Source organism: Convolutriloba macropyga, chromosome 1 (assembly GCF_964194025.1).
Source record: "Convolutriloba macropyga chromosome 1, txConMacr16.3, whole genome shotgun sequence".
NCBI classification, from domain to species: Eukaryota; Metazoa; Xenacoelomorpha; order Acoela; family Convolutidae; genus Convolutriloba; species Convolutriloba macropyga.
The window spans coordinates 10492758-10499341 of record NC_134468.1 but is presented as its reverse complement, the minus strand read 5'-3'; the positions used below and the strand labels follow the sequence as shown (position 1 = coordinate 10499341).

The window sequence follows — 6584 nt, the reverse complement described above, 5'->3', positions numbered from 1 at the left end:
ATATATATATATATATATATATGTATGTATATATATACATATATATATATATATATATATATATATATATATATATATGTATATATATATATATATATATATATATATATATATATATATATATTGAATTCTTGCAATCTGCGTGGTCTCCATTATCAAATAATCCTGGTTTATATTGATCTAAAATTTAAATGTTTGCTGATTATTTCTTAATGCCAATCCTAATGTTTTCTCCGATCTCTGACGTTTCTTACTCTCTCCCTCAGCCTTTTAACTCTCGTTTTTTTAATTTCCTCGCGTTAATGAACTGGGCTTAAGTACCCTACTGTTGGATGACATTGCTTACGAAAAGACACCCCTCTCATTGGGTGAGTTCAATAAAAACTCGGGCTTGTTTCTAATTCATCAAGAGATTGATTCAGCTCAATCTTTTCTAATTTTTTTTTGCTATTCCCAAATTTAAGCTCAAGCTTGACGAATTTTTGTTTTTGAATAAGATTCTTCCTAGATATCTTTAAGCTGCTTCAGTGCATCATTTGGTTAGGCTTTTAAAGCCTGTTGATGAAGTCAATACCCTTGTCGAATTTTTACCTCAAAAAGGTGCAAGATTAGGGAGGTAATCGGGGGAATTTTTAGCCAATTCCCCCCAAAACTCTTACATCATTTTGGGGGGTAATGGGGGTAATTCGATGCAATAGTGGGGGTAAAGATGGTAATTTTTTTTGTGTGGGTGGCTAAAATGGTGCATAGTAGGGGGTAATTTTGGGAGGTAAAGTGATAAAGTGATGAAAGTGTAGGGGGTAATGGGGTAAAACGATGAAAGAGTTAGTTGGGGGGTAAAGGGGGCAAAACTAAACGCTTTACCCCATAATACTACCCTCTAATCTTACATCTTTTTGAGGGGGTAAATTTTGGGGGTGCAAAATCTAACAATCATCCTCACTCCCCATTACCCCCTAGCCTTACATCGTTTTACCCCATAAATTTACCCCACGACCTTACATCTTTTTGACGGGATGATTTTTGGGGGTAAAATCTAAGAATTCCCCCATTACCATAATTATCCCCTAATATTACATCATTTTATCCCCTAAAATTACCCCCCTAGTCTTACATCTTTTTGGTTTTTTTTTGGGTTAAAATTTTCCCCCATTACCCCCCATTACCCCCACTAACCCCTAACCTTACACAATTTTACCCCCATTCCTACAGCTGTTTGGAGGGTAATCAGGGGGGGGGGAGTTGCGATACAGATATCTCATGAACTCAAAATCTGACTGATGTTTGTGCCTATTTAATTATATGACCTTAAACTCAGAAGACCAGACTCTTTTTTTAAAGATTCTTCCATTGAACCCCCAGTCTAATCCTGTTCTATTGTTTTTTGTATTTCAGTCTCATCTACTCCCGTTAAGGATAGGATGGGATATGTGCTTTGATTTCTGTTTAAGATTAGTGTTTTATTCATTTTGTCACATTTGAGCGCAATGCCTGATTTTGAGCAAGCGTGGACAAAAGTGACGAAATCTGGTCACTGTTCTACACCATTGTTGTTCCACTTGGTTACAGTATCTACTTTCCGCAATGATTAACAGCGTACCAAATAGATCAAAAGTATAGACAGTTTAATTGGAGAATAATAATAAAACTCCGGGAGGTTGGTGGCAGAGCAATTCAGCACTGAATCAATCTACAGACATTCTGTTTCCATGGCTGTCCAGTAATCTTTTCGTGTCACAATTTACACCGGCTACTCTTAGATTTTGAGAAATTTTTAGTGCATGAAAAAAATATATTGAGTTTAACGCCCGCCAACAAGATTTGAGTTTTATGAGATCCAAACTTCCGCGTGGGTACTTGTAACAAATAATCTGGGTAGCAAGCTGTAACCACTAAGCTAGATGGGCTTCGTGGTAATTGCTGGATACTACTATAGTAATTATCAGTTGTACGCTACAAAATTATGACACTATTCTTCTCAAACATAATTTTGGGTTAATTTTCAGACTATACGGGACTATACAAGGAAGCCTGGGCAAATTATATGACCTCAAAAAAGTCATAATGAAGAAAAATTGCACGTAAAGAAGCTTAAAATACTCTGGCGATGAAATATTTCTGAACTGATTTAAGTTATTACGCTTTTTGAAATGCGATGGTTCAGTGCTGAAATGTAAACATTTAGCTGCCTGATTGCAAAAAAGAAAGAGATATCAATAGCTGATATTTCACTTTATCGAAGTGCCCTGAAAACGCTGATTACGCGAAAAGGCCTTACCAAAGCCAATGAGAAACCACGTTCAGATTTGTCTGCCATGAATGTGGAGGCCTCTATCAATATTTTTCTTCAAGTTTAATAATTGTTGTTGTATATTTTAAGATCTGGCCCGGTTCTTAAATGACGCGTCGAAACCCTACTTTTGTTTTTAACTTAAGCTATTTTGGTGACAATTTTGCCGAGGGCAGATCTCATTTTATCTCGCAGTTTATCAAACCTGAAAATCTAGTGCCGATATTTTATCTTGTGCTGATTTCTAACCTATGTGCACCGCGTTTTGAGGCAAGTGTCAAAAAAATTTTATGCATGGAGCTCTATTGACGCACGCTTCAAAAGTACATAAATGAATATGCATAGTTTACAAAGTGATATTAATTCCTAAAAAATTTTTTGACTCAACAAAAACTATGGCTCACGAGGCAATACTTTTTCTCTCCGTAAGATTATATTCATTCAAGTAATTGCTAACATTTTATCAACAACTTTTGAAACTGCTAGAAAAATATTTTTTTTTGATAAAAGTTAACGTAAAATGCATACAGGTCTTAAGCTTTAAAAAATTAAGGTCTTAAGTTTAAGGTCCTAAATTTATAAGTAAATTGCAGAAAAGCGATTTTTTCGGTGTCTGAAAATCGTTGTTTATTGTGATGAAGTTATATCAAACTCACTTTTTCATTGAGCAATATAAAATGGCTAAAACTTTGTTTTTTTTTTCGAAGGAGGAAAAGTAGGTCAAAAATGTTAAAAACCAGTCAAATCACGTTTCTGCCTCTTCCATTCAAGCACTTGACCTTTCAATGGAAAACGCCTTTAGCAGTGTTATTAATAAGTTTTGTGTAAACTCGCCACTTTCGATTATTTCAAACGGTGCAGTTTCTTTTTTTTGCATATGATATGTTCGTTTTACCATATTAAGTCCCATAAGGTTGCTACGCAAGCAAACGTTCGAAAAACTGTTGACATGCAAATGGACATCAAACTGTTCTCTTGCTTGTCAACTGCTTTCGCCGATAACCAAAATAGCCCATATTTTTCTTCATGTTTGAAATTCGAACTTGGACCTTTTTTACTAAATTGAGAAGTTTTTGAAACGATCGCTTGCGTTGCAACATTTATTAGACAGAGTGTAATCGAATATAAAGTTTTTTTAAGATTTAAATGAAACGTTTTCCATTGCTAATTTTATCATAAGTTAAACGTGAATCGCTGTCGATTTTTCTCTTATCGTCATAACTGCTACTTAATAAAAATTCGCCATCAGTTGAGACAGTAAATGATGTAAATAAAAAGAGCAACAATTCAGTTGCAATATTCCCGCTCAAATTCAGTCTAATAATTAATTTTCTTTCCTTGTAACTCTTATTGCAAAACAATAAAATCCATGTAAATAAACAAACAATAATCATAATACATGTCAGTGAAAGCAACAAAAGTTCATCTAATTTTTTGAGAGTGTCTTTGGGTTCTGGTTCATTATTATTACAATAAAAGTGGCTTGTAATTGAATCGAAATCTGACATGAGGTAAAATAAGGAACCCAATGCACAGATAAACCCAATCAAACTTAAAACGAAACCAAAACACATGCTGGTTGTCATCTCAAATGACTTTAAAGGCCAAGATTTTGAGAGTCTTCAAATTTGGTCACACGCTTTGATTGCTATCAATTTTGCCGCTTTTTAAAGATTTTTAGTTTTGGGTTTTAGAAAATGATTAGGTCATTTGATAGCTCACCTTAAACTGGAAATTCAGCCATACGAATAGGAAAAACCAATAAACAATACTGCGACGATAAAAATTTTAAATTTAAACAAATTTCGTCTTTCAAAATTGTATTGAAATGCATGTTGTCCAACAGTTTTTTTTTACCTAAGCGAACGCCATCAATGTTTGTTTTGCACATGGGTTGGGTTCACCCAGAATTCCATTAATTGATATTGGTCATTTCGGCGAATTCCATCGGTATATCATTGAATGTCTCTTTACCATTTAACTCTGGACATAGAAATTACAGAGAAACGTTTATGATTTAGTGCTGAAATCGTGTGGATCATAGAACTGCATTTATGAATATTTCTTGATCTCTTCTGAATCATAGAATCTTTGTATGGAATTCTCTACGGTGTCCTATGAGTCATAGAAATTTTATTGAAACTTTCTGGATCGCAGAAACCATTAAATGGTTTTTCCATGAATTTTTCTGGATCAATTATCATGATTGATTATGGATAAATTATTTTGAACTTTTCGCGAAATTCTCCGGATCATTGGCAAATAAAGGTAGCAATTTCAATAAAAATTGTAGATTTCTTCAATAAAGACTCAATCAAAGCTCACATGAACAGGAACTGTTTCCATTTACCTATTGAACAATTTTTTTCTTCATTACAATGCGTGATAAAAAAGTGTTTTTGAAAACGAAATGGTCAGCAAAAAATCCTAGGAACAAACCGTAAAAGACATAAAGCAGCATGAAGCCGGCCTTTTTCTCAGGTGTTTAATTGTTAAAACCAAAAAGAACATCAGAACATCAGACGAGAAACAAAAAAAATAAACTTTGGGGTTTTCAGGACCAGGTGAGCAATCAATTATTTTGTTGAACATCAAATTTTGATAGTAAATTGAACCAAAAACACAGAATTCTGACAAAATATTTAAAAAATTGTTACAGCCGATAATTGCCATGGACAAAAAAACTGAAAACTTACTTTCAAAATTACATAAAAGACAGGAAGGAAGCTGAAAATTTGAATTAATCTCAAGTCACCATACTTTAACTTCATCAGATCAAAATATTTATGTTCCTTACAAAATCTAAAAAATTGTACAGTTTTTTTTAGAGTTAATAGATACTCTCAGACTATGTGCCTTCCTAATTAACTCTTTTTGCGATACCAATTCCTGAAATACGAATAGCAGCTTTAAAAAATTGATATGCGCAAAGGAGCTAATAGTTGTCAAATAGTTTTTATTGTTGCGTTCACAAAACAAGATACAATTCAATTTGGTATTAAAGCTAGTTTATTTTGGACAAAATTCTGAGAAATAAACCATTTTGTTTTCAAGTGTGTTCCGCTCTTTAAAAATTTCAAGGTACAGTTGACCAACTTCAAGGGCAAAATTTTGTCGGGCTGAGAATTTGAGCATTCAACTGGTTACGCCGATCCCTTGAGCTGGGGATTCGTTGAGCTCAGCTGTAAGATTTAATTTGCTCCAACATTTGGAAGGCAAAACAAGGTGTGAAATACAATTCCTCACACACAAAGACGAGCCCACACTGACGAACCGCACTTGACAGACATAAACCCCTTTTTTCATTCACAGAACCTCAGAGTGCCACAGCAAAGGTCATACTTTCGCTGATTTTAATAGTTTTCTGTTTTCAATTGTTTCTTTTCTAACTTTAAAACAAAGATGTCAGGAAACAATTTTGTCCATACTCTTGAAGTGAGGAATTACTTTGATCAATATATCCCTATTGTGCCGAATTAGCTGATGGGAGCTGTTGGGGCAAAATTTGAAAGAAAGTTTCGAACTTTAACAAGCAGTTTTTATATTGGCAAATGCTTGCAACTAACACTGTTTAATTTACACTGCAAAATGCTTAGTATTTGTCTCCTATTCGCCCATTTTCGACAGTTTGTCAATAGGTTAAGTACACCGCCATGGGTTAACTAAAGACGGATTGTTTGGATACGTGCAAGAGAGCCGACAATACAAAGGGCCGACGTTGGAAAGTGCCGAAACCTGACTTGATTTAAAATAAGAGCCGAAAGCCAAAAGTTGCCTTTTATTACCCTAAAATGTTAGTTCATTACCACGAAAAGTACTTAAGTGGGTTAACTGGTCCCATGTTCGGTTGTGAAAGTTTAATATCGAGTCCCATAAGCTGCTGAGGCCTGGCAATGGCCTGCAATAATTTAAGGGTAATTATTTATTAATTCGCCAGTTTCTTTCACTGGAAAACATTATAATTTTATTTCGCAAATACTCGGTTATGATTGGCTGAGAATTTGGTAGTCCCATTTCAGAGGGCAATTTATTTGGCTGCAAAATTTATCTTAAATTATCCACAAACAGCTTAAATAAATTTTGGGCTCTCTTTCAATAGTCTCTTTTCACTTCGGCTCTCTTACAACTCACCGATTGTTTATTTATGTTTTTATATCTCTTAGCAGCTTACTCCTCCTTAAAAGACTCTGCTGCTATTCAGGTGGCAGAGATGTTGCCAAGTAAATATAAAGCGAGCGAATATTAACCAATCAGAATAGAATATTCTAAATACGGATTTATATTGCGTGTAGAA

At 34.3% G+C, this 6584-nt stretch overlaps 1 protein-coding gene across 7 annotated transcripts in view; it reads right to left on the bottom strand.

The window, feature by feature from the left end:
• LOC142345526 (uncharacterized) overlaps nt 1-3941 on the bottom strand; it is a 19807-nt gene extending 15866 nt beyond the window's left edge. For 4 of the 7 annotated variants that reach the window (XR_012759345.1, XM_075397602.1, XM_075397685.1 and 1 more), the window contains exons 1-2: nt 3477-3941; nt 3028-3069 (exon numbers count right to left, since the gene is read on the bottom strand). The gene's annotated coding sequence lies outside the window, so the exon portion shown is untranslated. Of the gene's footprint in view, nt 1-2946; nt 2970-3027; nt 3070-3455 lie in introns of those variants that run through there. The other 3 variants (XM_075397620.1, XM_075397611.1, XM_075397635.1) reach the window with 2 other exon arrangements.
• Between the last annotated feature and the right edge of the window lie 2643 nt (nt 3942-6584).